The sequence below is a fragment of the Lipotes vexillifer genome, unplaced genomic scaffold (genome assembly GCF_000442215.2).
Source record: "Lipotes vexillifer unplaced genomic scaffold, Lipotes_vexillifer_v1.1 scaffold640, whole genome shotgun sequence".
Lineage (NCBI taxonomy): Eukaryota > Metazoa > Chordata > Mammalia > Artiodactyla > Lipotidae > Lipotes > Lipotes vexillifer.
The window spans coordinates 400,957-417,303 of record NW_006773138.1 but is presented as its reverse complement, the minus strand read 5'-3'; the positions used below and the strand labels follow the sequence as shown (position 1 = coordinate 417,303).

Here is a 16,347-nt window from a genome sequence, read left to right as displayed (position 1 = left end):
CAGGAATGGGCGCTCTTTTTTTTCTGCAGTGCCTCTGGAAAAGAGATAAACTCTGTCCAGAAACTACGAGTTCTTTCCTTGAAAGTAGAGACAGGACATTTACTGGAAACTTAAGGAAAAACAGAGGGATGGAGAGAGTAAAACTGAACTAAAAAGCATCCTATTGCAAAATTTTTTATTTCCTTTTTGTTTATTGTCTGAAATCCCCTTTTCCTGGCTTCTATCCTGTTCTGACTTCTGCTGGTTAGGATACAGGTGGTAAGAGAGACAAGGGATTGTTTTGACATCCCAAATGAGAACTCTGCATACATTTTCCCATAAAATGTTGGACCTAAAGGTTTAGACATTTTAGTGTCTTATTAGTTGTTACACAGTGCTTCAGACTTACAAGGACCAACTGGAGACTTGGCCTCCCAGTATAACCTGGTTTCTCTAGGGAAATATATATACTCAGTTTCAAACAACTCCTTTATTAAAAAAGATTTTTAATACGGCTCACATTTAAGTTTGTAATTCCCCATATACCATCTGCTATTACAACAAAGCTGTTAACTATATACTTTCCCCTTTGCATATTTTTAAATGAACACTGTATTAGTTTAAGCATCAGGAAAAATAAAATCTTTATTTTTTATTATTTTTTAATTTTTTCGGTACATGGGCCTCTCACCATTGTGGCCTCTCCCGTTGCGGAGCACAGGCTCAGCAGCCATGGCTCACAGGCCTAGCCGCTCCGCGGCATGTGGGATCCTCCCGGACCGGGGCACAAACCCATGTCCCCTGCATTGGCAGGCAGACTCTCAACCACTGCGCCACCAGGGAAGCCCCATCTTTATGTTTTTTAAATTGAATCCACAGCCAAAAAAGATCTCTTTCCTAAAACCCTATGGCCTTTTATAAACCAGGAAAGGTACAGAATTATTTGGGGGATCTACCCCCTGCCAGAATCAAAAAGGGGGTTAATGGGTCTAGCCAGCAGATTATGTATCTTTGAACTTACTTTGAAGTCCTTATGCACCTAGGTATTTGATCATCATTGGGTAGGTTGTGCTTCAGATTACTCGTTTCATGAAACATTAGAGGGTACTGAAATGATTAAAAAAAAAAAACAGAGGCAGGAGTCCCTCCTATCCCTTAAAAATAGGAAAATATATTCTCAATTTTCATGTTGTATGTGTTCATTCATTTTCTTCCGCATGCTTATTCATAGTCTGCAGTATTGGAAAACTCCCATTAATGCTGTTAGCTACTTAGTAAGTTTCTATCATTGAATTGACAGTGGCCCTTTAGTAGCTGTCTTGGTAAGGTCTATTTTCTGGATTTTTGTTAAAGTTATAATGAATCTTTTTTTAAAATATTTATATTTTATATGAATAGCTTGGAAACAGGAGATTTGAGTCATTGATTTCATCATACACATTTAATAGTCACTTAGAGTGTAGTAGCTATGCTAGGCTTTGGGAAGAAGCAAAAATGAACAAGATACTCTTCTTATCCTCAAAGAGCTCAGTCTAGTCAAAGAGAGAGATACATAGAAATGATTACAAATTAGAATAATGAAATCACTTACTGCCAGAGGACCGTGGTTAGTAGTAATAGCAGCTATCTTTTTTTTTTTTTTTTTTGATTGCTTGGTATTATCCTGGCATTATCCTGATCACTTTGGGCATATTATCCTATCTCATCTTCTTCTTTATCCTGGTTAGAGTATATGGTTCATTATTTAAATAACACACTAGCCTATAAATGAAATGAAATGAAATCCCAGCTCTGGATGAACCACTCTCTCTATATCTGCATCTAAGGAGCCAAGCACTGTTGAAGAAAACTTTTCATCATAAATCATAAATTAATGTAGAACCAGTATCAAATGGACCCTCAACACTGCTTAGATATCCTACTGCATTTCCCTGGTTGACTTTCTCTACTATTTTCAACAATTTTTTCAACTTTTTCCCTTCTCCTCAAATCTGACTTACCCCTTTTCTTTCACACTTAGCAAGCGGTCTTTCTTCCTAATTTACAGAGAAAATAGAAACCATTAAAAGGGAACTCCATCATTGTCCCATTACAGGCTTCATCTGTGTTCAAGACTCTTCCAAAGAGTCTCAATAACTATCTAACGATGACTGTTTCACTTCAGCTTTGGATCATATCTCATTCCCTCCTGCCTTCTCAGGGATTTATTAAACAGTTGATTATTTTTTTCCTTATATTTCTTGGACGTTCTATTCTTACATTAACAGTTGATAGGATCTTAGTGATGACAGCCCTCAGTATGTCGTGTGTTACTCCTCTAATCTGGATTAATTGCCCTCTGTGTCCCGTGTAATGCAGTTATTCTGGGACCTTCCTTTGTCTCTCTCCTATGTTGGATCTCCAGCTGTCTGTATCTCTTTTTTCTTGGATTACTTTGTTCTTTGGTGGAATATCCTCCAGTACTTTCTTGAGAGACTGGGCATGGGAGGTAAGTTTTTTGAGATACTGTGTTATAAAGATGTCATTTTTCTGTGCTCATACTTGGGTATAGAAGTAAAGGTTAAAAACCATTTTTATTCAGATGTTGAAGACAGTTCTTCGTGTTTTCTTGTTTCCTGTGTTGGTACTGAGAACTCCAAACCATCTGATTCTTCATTCCTCATTCTTCATATCTGATCTAGTGTTTTTTCTTTTTAAAAGCTTATGAAATATTATCAATATGTCCTTTGATTCTTAATTCTTCCCTTTTTTCTCTTTCTAGAATTCTAATTATTAAGATGTTGGACTTAATTATTCTGGAATTCTAATTATTAAGGACTCCTGGCCTAGTCCTTCAGATTTCTTTTTTCTATTATTGTTCTTTGTCATTGTGCTCTACTGTCTGGGAGACCTCTTCAGCTTTATAGTTCAACTCTTTTATTAAGTCTTTAAATTTTAAACATGGTTTTAATATCCTTTTGTTCCCTGAATGTTCTTTTTTTATAACAGGTTTTTGTGCTTTATCTTCTCTTTTTAATTCTGGTGGTCTCAATAACAGAATTTATTTTAAAGTTTTCTTTTCCGTGCATAGTGTCTCTTTCAGCCTGTGGGTAGGACTTGTCAACTTTGAGCTTCACTGTAGGGTGTTCTCGTGGACCATTTGTAGGGGAAACTGTAATGTCAGTATCCTTGTATCTCTCCTCTTGAGTTGGTCAAAACTCCTTCTTTGCTCCCTTCATCATTTCTTCAGATCTCTTTTCTTGTGTTGTTTGCTGAGGAAGACTTCCATGATCTCCTTAACCCAGTTACACTCCCACCCAATATGATGGTCTCATAAAATGGTTTATCTCATCTTTGAAGTACTTAACATGGTTGTAGTTTTACCTGTATCTGTGTGATTATGTGATAAATGCCTTATCTCCCACTTAACTATACATTCCATGAAGGCAACGATTGTGTCTGTATCACTTGAGACTCCATCCTTGCTACCTAGTAGTGTTTGATTCCTAATATGTGCTAAATGTTTGCAAATTAATACATATTGAAGAATGAATGAGTGAATGAAGAATCAATCTCATTTTAATCCTTGCAGGATGAATCATTCCCATTTTACATATGAGGAAACTATGACAAAGCCTGGATTCAACTCTGACAGGTCTCTCTGCTTTCAGACCTGGTGCCATTAGCTCTTTAAATAATACCAGCTTATTGGACTTATTTCCTTTTTCCTTGTTAAATGTGGGATAATCCTGCACTATCTTATCTCCTTTGGCTTCTGTGAGGAGCAAATGAGATAATGAAGAGTGTTTTTGTTAATTTTGAAACTTGTTTATACACGTTATATATTGTCCTATTAAGTAACAAATTCTATTATTCTGTTTTAAATAAATCTTGTTTTCGAGGAGGGGGAGAGTGTAGAAGAGACCTCAAATGCTTGGGAGTGAGAGTGGAACAACTGTTTGGGTGTCTAACATTGTTGGGTTCTCTGTCTAGGTACCCAGAATACATTATTTCATTTAGTTTTCATAACATCTTTCAAAGTAAATATCATTATCCCTGTTTTACAGGTCAGATAGCGGAGGCTCAGTGAGGTTCAGTTAATGTATATAATAGCCAGGACTTAAATCAAGGTCTCTGTAACTTCATACCCTGTATTCTTTCCTAGATTTCACGCTGTGTTCTTTTCTACATACCATTCCAATCTTCTTGTTGGTAAAATCTAGTATAATAAGTGGTAGCATACTATAAATATCATAAATTCTGAGAGAACTGTAGAATAAAATTAACAATTGAAAATGGCAGATTGTCCCCTGTTCTAATTATTCTAAAGAGTAAGATCATGTCAGTTTCTAAATAAAGTATTTAGACAGGTTCTCCAAGGAATATTTTGTATTCCTTATGCCAGTACTGATTAGCGTGGATACTAAATATATTACTCTGTGTCTGTATATTATCAGGCAAGTTTTTTTCAAACTCGAAACTAAAACAACAATGACAAAAAACAAAAAACTGTTGCTAAGCCATGGAAACCAGATAACTGATTTCATCAAATCTATAGAAAGCAGTTCAGCTGACTGTTGGGAGGTAAGGTAGTTTGTTCCTCAAATGTTCCTTTTTTGTAGTGTATTCTTGTGCAATATATAAACTGATATTTTTACTTTTAGAAGCTTGTGGAATATTTTCTTAGTGGTTTGGATGAGGAAGGATGAAGTATAATGCATCATACTAGAAAAGGGAACAAATGTCAATCTAATGAAAGACTTTTTGAAAAGCTTAACACTAGGACCCTATCTCTAGACAAATGTTTAGTGGAAGCTAAACATATCTGGACTACTTGATAATTGGGCAAAGTAATAAAAGGTGAACATCTTTATATGTGACAAATATAGAAAATATGATAATATGGCATATCTTTTACAGACATTTGTCTTGGTTAAATGAAGAGAAAGTCATTATTGGTATCCAAGTCTTTTATTTTTAAGGCTTTTCTGGCTAAAGCACTAATTATTCCGAAAGTCTTCTTCATTCTCGTGTAGCATTTTTAACTCTCATCTTCTTGATTTTAAGTCATAACTCTTCTGGTTTCCCTGCCATCTCTCTAGCTGTTGTGCTTCTGATCCACCTAGTAATGTTTGTTAACTTAACAAATTAACATGGAAGTCCCCAAATCTCAAGATTGGCTCTCTGCTTCTCTTACTTTACATACTATTTCTTTCAGAGAGTAATTATTTGGCTCTATTTTTATTAATATTGTATGATTCTCAGATCTGTATGTAACCTTGCCCTTACAATTATCCATATGTTTGCCTTTCCTTCAGTGGCTGAAACTTTCTAAACTAGAGGCAACTCTGTTTCCCATTGTTTCCTTGAATAAGTATCCCCTTCTAGGTTTCAGGTGACAACTGCTGACAACAGCTGCACTGTCAAATACAATAGTCCTTAGGTACATGTGACTATTTAAAATAATTAAGTATAAGTAAAATTTTTAATTCTGTTCTTCAGTCACAATAGCCACATTTCAGGTGCTCAAAAGTGACGTGGGTAGTGGCTACCATATTGAACAGTGCAGATATAGAATATTACCACCATCACAGAAAGTTCTGTTGGACAGCAGTGGACTAAAGCTTATTTAGTTTTTGCTTGTTTTCCTCCCTTCCTCCTTTATCTGGCTATCAATAACACTGATGATCATTTTCCCCAATAACCATAACCATGATTGTATTCGTATTATTTCAGAATTAATTGCTTCTTCATTTGCACTGTATACCTTGAAATCAAACAGAAGTTGGCAAACATTTTCTGTAAAGGGCCTAATAGTAAATATTTTAGGCTTCTCTGTCACAACCACTCAACTCTGACGTTGTAGGATAGTCATTGACAACATGTAAACAAATAAATGGCTGTGTTCCAATAAAACTTTATTTATAAAAATAAGCATCAGGCTGGATTTGGCCCACAGGCCTTAGTTGCAGACCCTTGGTATAGAACTTTAAAAACTATATATGAAAATTTCTAAGTATATAAATACATTCAAAGAAAAATTAAATGAATACCCATTAACTCACCACTCAGCTTCAGAAATGAAACTCTGCTAATAAAATGGAAGCCTCCTGTATGACTACTCCCAAAACATCCCTCTCATCCACCACGTTGTAACCACCACTCTGACAATATATTGTATTGTCTTAGATGGTATTGTACCCTGTAATATTCTGCAACGTGCTTTTTCCCCACTGAACATTATATTTGTTGAAATTCATCAATATGGATTTTTAACCTTATTAATTACCATTTTTCTATTTAGTATTTCATTGTCTATGTATCATAAATTACTTATCCATTTTCTTAGCTGAAAGTTTAGTTGTTTTGGTTTTATTCTTATAAACAATGCTGCTATCAACATTCTTGTATGTGTCTCTTGGTGTATTTATGCAAGAATTTCTTAAGGAAATATCCATAGAAGTGGTGTGTATTAGCAGCTTTACCAAAGAGGGCCAGATTGTGTTACGGCACTTTTTATTATACCTTTTAATACTGTTAGTGTGTTATGTTAAACTCAGCAAATATTTGAGTGTATATTTGGTGATATGCATGGTGATACAGAGATAAATTGGACATGAGCCATATGAGCAGTGAGCCAGAAACAAGGTTATAATTCTCTAGAGCAGCCCCTAAAGGGTATATGGAATATGAGGTGATACATCCTTTCCCCTGCTATATTGTTTATATTATGGTTGGCTCCCTGTGACACAAAATATTAGGATACTTCTTGGCCATTTTTACCAAACTTCTAAAGCAGTGATTTTAAAATATTTTTAGCAGTTGAACAACTGCTACAGACTCCTACATGGAATCCATATACATAAAGCAGATAAAAGGGAAGCTGTTTGGTTAAAGCCTGTGAGCCTCTTTCTGCTTTGTGTGGGCCCCATTACCCATACTTGCATATGTCATCCTTTACTTCTTTCCCTTAGTTCCTGAGGCATTATGCTGAATATTAGGGTTCCTTGAAATATAATTTGGAAACAACTGTTCTAAGACAGGGTTCCTTTAATAATAGAATTCTTAGCTTTACCTAGCTAATCTTCATGCTAGATTCTTTCAAAGTAATCTCTTAAAAATGTAAATCAGATCATGATAATGTGCTGCCCAAATCCTCCAGCGGACAAGACCAACAGGAAATTGAGTATTCTGACTTGAGAGCTTAATTGGATGTCTTAGGCTAGAGAGTCAACAATAATTGAGGGACAAAAGCAATCTTGAGAAAACAGAACAAAGCTGAAGGTATCATGCTTCATCACTTCAGACTATTCTACAAAGCTATAGTAATCAAAACAGTATGATCCTGGTACAAAAACAGACACATAGATCAGTGGAACAGAACACAGAGCCCAGAAGTAAACCCAAACACTTACAGTCAGTTAATCTACAACAAAGGAGGTAAGAATATACAACAGAGAAAAGATAATTTCTTCAGTAAGTGGTGTTGGGAAAACTAGGCAGCTACATGTAAAAGAATGAAATTAGAACATTTTCTTACACCATATACAAAAATAAACTCAAAATGGATTAAAAACCTAAATGTAAGACCTGAAACTATAAAACTCCTAGAAGAGAACATGGGCAGAACACTTTTTAACATAAATCTTAACGATATTTTTTGGGGATCTGTCTCCTAAGGTAAAAGAAACAAAAGCAAAAATAAACAAATAGGATCTAATTAAACTTAAAAGCTTTGCCCAGCAAAGGAAACCATGGACAAAACAAAAAGACAACCTACTAAATGGGAGAAAATATTTGCAAATGATATGACCAATAGGGTAAATATCCAAAATATATAAACAGCTCATACAACTTAATGTTAAAAAAAAAAACCAATCTGATTAAAAGATGGGCAGAAAATCTGAATAGACATTTTTCCAAAGAAGATATACAGATGGCCAACAGGCACATGAAAAAATGACCAAGCAGCTGATTATCAGAGAAATGCAAATCAAATCCACAATGAGATATCACCTCACACCTGTCAAAATGGCTATCATCAGAAAGTCTACAAATAACAAGGAAGTGGAGAAAAGGGTTTTCTAATACACTGTTAGTGGGATTGTAAATTGGTGTAGTCACTATGGAAAACAGTATGGAGCTTTCTCAACAAACTAAAAACAGAACTACCATATGATCCGGCAATTCCACTGCTGAGTATATATCTGAAGAAAAGAAAAACACTAATTTGAAAAGCTGCATGCACCCCAATGTTCATAGCAGCATTATTTACAATATCCAAGATATGGAATCAACCTAAGTGTTCATCAACAGACAAAAGGATAAAGAAGATGTATGTAAACAATGGAATATTACCCAGCCATAAAAAAAAATGAAATTCTGCCATTTTTAGCACGGACAGACCTAGAGGGTATTGTGTTTAGTGAAATAAATCAGAGAAAGCCAAATACTGTATGTTATCACTTATATGTGGAATCTAAAAAAAAATAAACAAATGAATGTATAAAACACAAGTAATCAAAACAGTGTGGTATTGGCACAAAAACAGATATATGGATCAATGGAACAGAATAGAGAGCCCAGAAATCCACACACCTATGGTCAATTAATCTTCTACAAAGGAGGCAAGAATATGCAATGGAGAAAGGGTAGTCTCTTCGGCAAGTTGTGTTGGGAAAGCTGCACAGCTGCATGTAAATCAGTGAAGTTAGAACCTCCCTCACACCATACACAAAAATAAACTCAAGATGCCTGAAAGACTTAAATATAAGACAGGACACCATAAAACTCCTAGAAGAGAACTTAGGCAAAACATTCTCTGACATAAATCGTAGCAATGTTTTTTTAGGTCAGTCTCCCAAGGCAATAGAAATAAAAGCAAAAATAAGCAAATGGGATCTAATCAAACTTACAAGCTTTTGCACAGCAAAAGAAACCATAAACAAAACGAAAAGACAGCGTATTGACTGGGAGAAAATATTTGCAGGTGACACGACTGACAAAGGCTTAATCACCAAAATGTACAAACAACTCATACAACTCAATAACACAAAAACAAACAACCCAATAAAAAAAATGGGCAAAAGACCTAAACAGACATTTTTCCAAAGAAGACATACAGATGGCCAGTGGGCACATGAAAAGGTGCTCAACATCACTAATTATTAGAGAAATGCAAATCAAAAGTACAATGAGGTATCATCTCACACCAGTCAAAATGGCCATCATTAAAAAGTCCACAAACAATAAATGCTAGAGAGGGTGTGGAGAAAAGGGAGCCCTCCTATACTGTTAGTGGGAGTATAAATTGGTGCAGCCACTATGGAAACCAGTTTGGAGGTTCCTTAAAAAGTTGAAAATAGAGCTACCATATGATCCAGCAATCCCACTTCTGGACATATATCTGGAGAAAACTCTAATTTGAAAAGATACATGCACCCCAGTGTTCATAGCAGCACTGTTTACAATAGCCAAGACATGGAAGCAACCTACATGTCCATCAACAGATGAATGGATAAAGAAGATGTGGTACATATATACAACTCAGCCATAAAAAAGAATGAAATAATACCATTTGCAGCAAAATGGATGGACCTAGAGATTATCATACTAAGTGAAGTAAGTCAGACAGAGAAAAACATATAATGTGATATCACTTATATGTGGAATCTAAAAAATGATACAAATGAACGTATTTAAAAACAGAAACAGACTCACAGACATGGAAAACAAATTTATGGTTACCAAAGGGGAAATAGCGGTGGGAGGGATAAATTAGGAGTTTGGGATTAGCAGATACAAACTACTATATATAAAATAGATAAACAACATGGTCCTACTGTGTAGCACAGGGAAACAAATTATATTTATATATTTATATATATCATATATATCTGAATCACTTTGCTATACACCAGAAACTAACACAGCCTTGTAAATCAATTATCTTCAGTTAAAAAATAAACCAGAAACAGACTCCAGATATAGAGAACAAACTCGTGGTTACCAATGGGGAGAGGGAAGAGGAAAGAGACAAGATAGGGTTATGGGATTAAGAGATACAAACTACTATGTATAAAATAAATAAGCAACAAGGGTATATTGTACAGCACTGGGTAATATAGCCATTATTTTTTAGTATCTTTAAATGGAGTATAATCTATAAAAATATTAAATCACTGTGTTCTACACCTGAAACGAATATAATATTGTAAATCAACTATACTTCAATTAAAAAACTTTTTAAAACAATAAATGAGTATTGAAGCAGAGAGTATATAAAACTACTTATGGGATAATGTATAGGGTGATAGGAGGTATAAGGAGAATACTTAAACCAACTATTTTTAAGTCAACTTTATTAAGGTATAATTAACATACAATAAAATGCATCTATTTTAAGTATACAGTTGGTTGAGGTTTTTAAAAATATTTGTTTGTTTATTTATTTATGGCTGCGTCGGGTCTTAGCTGCGGTACGTGGGATCTTTGTTGTGGCATGGGGGATCCTGTGCTGTGGCATGTGGGCTCCTTGTTGCGGCACTTGAGCTTCTTTCTAGTTGTTGCATGCAGGCTCTCTAGTTGTGGCACACATACTCAGTAGTTGTGGTGCATGGGCTTAGTTGCCCCATGGCACGTGGGACCTTAGTTCCCCAACCAGTGATTGAACCAACATCTCCTTAGAAGGTGGATTCTTAACCACTGGACCACCAGGGAAGTCCCCAGTTGGTTGAGTTTTGACAAGTATGTATACCCATGTAATCATTTTCATAATCACAATCAATATTTAGAATATTTCTACCCCCCAAAACTTCTCTCTTGCTCCTTTGTAGTATATTCAATTTGTATCACTATATAACAGATTGACACAGACTTAGAGACTTTAAACTAACCCCATTTATTATCTCACAGTTCTGTAGGTCAAAAGTCCAGGTGGGCTCAGCTGGGTTTTCTGCTTAGGATCTCACAAGACCAAAATTCAAGGTGTCACCTGCTCTGGGTTCTCATCTGGAGCCTCTTGAGGAGAATCCGATTCGAGGATCATTCAGGTTGTTGGCACAGTCCTGTTCCTTGTGGTTATAGGACTTAAGTCCTTTTTTTGCTTGCTGGCTGTAGGCTGAGGGTCACTTCTCAGCTCTTAGAAGTTATGCTCAGGTCCTTTGCACATGACTCCCTTCATGTCCAAACTAGCACAGAATCCTTTTCAGTTTTTTTCAATCTCTGCTTTCTCTTTTGCTACTAACTAGAGAAAATTCTCTGCTTCTAAAGGGCTCTTGTGAATAGATTAAGTCCACCAGATAATCTCCCTTTTACTATGTAACATAACATAATTGTAGGAATGATGTCTCATAGTCATGTGTTCTGTCCACACTAAGATTTTATAAGGGCAAAAGACATTGGAATCATCCTATAATTCTGCCTAACTCAGCAGTCTTGCATATATTTGTTAAATGTATTCCTAAATATATCAGTGTTACTCTAATTTATGTTTTAATTTCATCTTTCAATTCTTTTTATTAATATTTAGAAATACAGTTGATTTTTACATATTGACCTGTCCAGTTGCTGTGTTACTCTGCATAACAGATTATTGTAAAGCTTAGTGTCTTAAAATAGCATCAGCATTTATTCTGCTCTTGAATCTATACTTTGGGTAGGGCTCAGAGGGGTTAATTTGTCTCTATACCATTCCATAGCAGCTAGAGCAGCTCAAAGGCTAGGGGCTGAATTCTTCTGAGAGCTTACTTTCTCATATGTTTGGTGATTGATGCTCCCTATTGGCTGGGACCTTGCTGGGACTATTGGCTGGAGCTGCTGCACTCGGCTTCTCTGTGTTGCCTGGGCTTTCTCACAGTGTTGTGTTTGGGTTGCAGAAACAAATATATGAGTGAGGCAGGGAGGCTGACCAGACACAGGTAATATTGCCTTTTATGAAATTGTCTCAGAGGACATAGAGTCTTCTGCCTTCCATTCATTGAAAAAGTTACAGAGTTCTATCCAGTGTCAAGAGGGATTGACGGGATAGATTCTACTTCTTAATGGGGTGGGGAAAGGCGGGGAGGATGCAAAGTTATGGAAGAACATATGGCACCAGAAATATTGCTGTGGCTTTTTTTTTTTTTTTTTTTTTGCAAATGCAGTCTGCCATATGACATTGTATCCTACAGTTCCTAATTTCACTTATTAGTTCTAGTAGCTTTTTTGTGGATTCTTTACGGATTTCAGTGATCATGATCATGTCAAATCAAATATAGTTTACTTTTGTCTTTCTAATCCACAAGTCTTTTTATTTCTTGCCTTACAGCATTGGCTAGGATTCTTAGTATAGTGTTGAATAGAAGTGGTAAGAATGGACATGCTCGCCTTGTTCTGAGATCTTTTGGGGAAAGGAAAGTGAGAAAACTGACTTTCTAATTATTCTGGTAAAGTATACATAACATAAAATTTACTATTTTGACTACTTTTATATGTATAGTTTGTGATGTTAAGTACATGCACAATGTTATGCAACCATCACCACTATCCACCTCCAGAACTTTTCTTTCTTCTCAAACTGAAACTCCATACCTATTAAACAATAACTCCCCATTCTCTTCTCTAGCCCCCTGGAAACCACAATTCTACTTTCTGTCTCTACGAATTTGATTGCCGTAGGTACCTCATATAAGTGGAATCATACAATATTTTTCCTTTTGTGTTTGCTTTATTTCACTTACCATAATGTCTTTAGATTCACCCATGTTATAGTACATGTCAGAATTTCATTCATTTTTAAGGCTGGACTTCTATTTTCTTTATTCTGTATAGCATACAATTGTAAGTGCCTCTTTACCAAAGAAGTGAGATGAGTGCATTGTGAATCCTTGCTGCTGGGGATCTTAAAATTAGAAGTAGAACTAAGACCTCCACAAAAGTAACTACAATCTAAGAGCGTGTAAAAGTAATAGCCATTATTTATTAAGCTTTTATTCTATACAGGCTTTACATTCATATTATCTCATTTAATCCTCAAGGCAACCCTATATGTGCATGAATACCTTCCTTCCAATTATGTGGTTCTATGAATGCAAATGGTTCAAATAGGTATAGGCCATCAGATCTCACTGGAATGTAAGATTCCTGAGAGCAGGTTCTTTGTTTTGTTCCCTGTTTTATACCTAGCATCCCAAATTGGTGTTGAATGTATAAGGAGGGAGAAGTTGCAGTGGTCTTTCTTTGTGGAGGACCTTTCTTCATAGAAGAATTAGCATCTTAGGCCTTATAGGGAGTAGGATGTATGGTGGCAGAGAATGTGATTTCACAGGAGTGGACTCAAATGAGCAGGGGAGTGAAAGTGATATACAGCAGAAATCACTGGTTCCATTGATCTTGGGGAGAGGCATGAGAGTACTTGCTAAGAATGCTAGCAATAGAGTTTTTTTTTTGTGGTTGTTTTAATTTAATTTAATTTATTTATTTTTTATACAGCAGGTTCTTATTAGTTATCTATTTTACACATATTAGTGTATACATGTCAATCCCAATCCCCCAATTCATCCCACCACCACCACTATACCCACCACTTTCCCCACTTGGTGTCTACACATTTGTTCTCTATATCTGTGTCTCTGTTACTGCCTTGCAAACCAGTTCATCTTTACCATTTTTCTAGATTCCACATATATAAGTTAATATACGATATTTGTTTATCTCTTTATGACTTATTTCACTCTATATGACAGACTCTAGGTCCATCCACCTCACTACAAATAACTCAATTTCGTTTCTTTTTATGGCTGAGTAATATTCCATTGTATATATGTGCCACATCTTCTTTATCCATTCATATGTTGATGGACACTTGGGGTGCTTCCGTGTCCTGGCTATTGTAAATAGTGCTGCAATGAACATTGTTGTACATGTCTCTTTTTGAATTATGGTTTTCTCAGGGTATATGTCCAGTAGTGGGATTGCTGGGTCATATGGTAGTTCTATTTGTAGTTTTTTTAAGGAACCTCCATACTGTTCTCCACAGTGGCTGTATCAATTTACATTCCCACCAACAGTGGTAGAGGGTTCCTTTTTCTCCACACCCTCTCCAGCACTTATTGTTTGTAGATTTTCTGATGATGCCCATTCTAACCGGTGCAAGGTGATACCTCATTGTAGTTTTGATTTTCATTTCTCTAATAATTAGTGATGTTGAACAGCTTTTCATTTGCCTCTTGGCCATCTGTATGTCTTCTTTGGAGAGATGTCTATCTAGGTCTTCTGTCCATTTTTTGATTGGGTTGTTTGTTGTTTTAATATTGAGCTGCATGAGCTGTTTATATATTTTGGAGATTAATCCTTTGTCCGTTGATTTGTTTGCAAATATTTTCTCCCATTCTGAGGGTTGTCTTTTCGTCTTGTTTATAGTTTCCTTTGCTGTGCAAAAGCTTTTAAGTTTCATTAGGTCCCATTTGTTTATTTTTGTTTTTATTTCCATTACTCTAGGAGGTGGGTCAAAAGAGATCTTGCTGTGATTTCTGTCAAAAAGTGTTCTTCCTGTGTTTTCCTCTAAGCATTTTATAGTGTCTGCTCTTACATTTAGGTCTTTAATCCATTTTGAGTTTATTTTTGTGTATGGTGTTAGAGAGTGTAATTTCATTATTTTACATGTAGCTGTCCAGTTTTCCCAGCACCACTTATTGAAGAGACTATCTTTTCTCTGTTGTTATATCGTTGCCTCCTTTGTCATAGATTAGTTGACCATAGGTGCGTGAGTTTATCTCTGGGCTTTCTATCCTGTTCCATTGATCTATATTTCTGTTTTTGTGCCAGTACCATATTTTCTTGATTACTGTAGCTTTGTAATATAGTCTGAAGTCAGCGAGTCTGATTACTCCAGCTCCGTTTTTTTTTCCCTCAACATTGCTTTGGCTGCAATAGAGTTTTTTTAATGAAGCTGAAAAAACTTTGACCTTGGGAAAAAATTCTAAAATGACTTTAAAGTAGCTCTTTTTAAAAATTTTAACCAAACAGATTAGAATGTGAATATTTGACTATTTATTATCTTAGCTTTTTATGAAGTTTTCTATGAAGTATTATATTTTTCCATTAAATTTGATTTTTTTTTTTTTTTAGTGTAAGGCCACTTTCATATGTTAGAAATGTTGAATTATTTTTGCTGACTGGGAATGTAGACTTCGATTTTGATTGGTCTTCCTAGATTCTGTAACATATTTACTGTTGGTTAAAAACTTGAGGTAGTGGACATTGATGGTATTAGCTTTGGGGCTAAGAAAGGAAGTGATATGTGAACAGACAAAATCTTCAACATTCTTAGCCATTTATAGCTTTAGAAAGTTTTCGTTTTTGGTCAGTCATTTATCAAGACCTTTCCCTATTGTTTTTCCTTTTCAAGCTATTTTAAAAAGGCACATAGTATTCATTTTTCTGATATTCTGGTGGCTTCTGATTCTGATTCTCATGCTGATGTAATTATGTCACAGAATATAATAGAGATTATATTCTGTCCCTGAGGGTACTTAGTCACAGTTTAAACACCTGCCCACAGACAGGTATTTTTCTGAACGTAGTGCCCTATTCCTGTGTTTGGGGGTCAGGCCTCACTTGTGTGCACTTGGTGATGTTTTACCTAGTGTAGCTAATGTGTAAGTTTTAAGTTTCATTCAGGAAAGCATTTAAACTTAAACGTTGTATTTCTTTTTCATAAATAACATGCATAGAGTTTGCTGAACTCCATTTTCAGACATGACTTTATAATATCTGCCTTAAATGCATGTCAGGTCATTTTAATTGTTTTCTTATTAAATCAGTCAATTGACACATACCTTATTTTCTTGATTCTAAGGTTCAGGTTTTTAAAGAATCTTTTAATGTTTTCAAATCAGTGATACTTCTTATATTCTGTGGTTTCTTAAAGAAAAAGGAAGATAATTTTTCCTAAATTTCCAATTCGTACAAGGCACAGAGGAAGAAGTTAAAAAAAAAGTGATTAAACACTCTACCCTCAAAAAATTAAAACAAAGACTGGTCTTTGTCTCTTTCTTTCTGTCTGTCTTTGTGTTTCTCTCAGACACACTTTTGAAAGTTAACTGACCATACAAGGTGGTAAAACCTAGATGCCAGTCACCTTTTCTGCATAATTCATTAATCTGCTTTTTATTCCCAAGCTAAACATTGCAAAGCCAAATGAAATGAAATGATTCTATTGTGATCCAAGAAGGAGTAATTCCGTAGATGAAGGTGTAATAAGCACTGGGATGCAGTTTGTTCTCTCATAACGTTTTGAAGGGAATAAGTAGACTATTACTGTTGTATTTAATGTTCTGCACCAGAAAGTTCAAGTATTAACTTTAACAAGTGAGAATGAGGCTAAGTGGTATTCCAGGTATGCTATTT

At 35.4% G+C, this 16,347-nt stretch overlaps 1 protein-coding gene across 3 annotated transcripts in view; it reads left to right on the top strand.

Moving 5' to 3' along the window:
• The window catches only part of FCHSD2 (FCH and double SH3 domains 2), a 298,533-nt gene that overhangs the window by 153,665 nt on the left and 128,521 nt on the right, over positions 1-16,347 (top strand). The gene's annotated exons all lie outside the window — the stretch shown is intronic.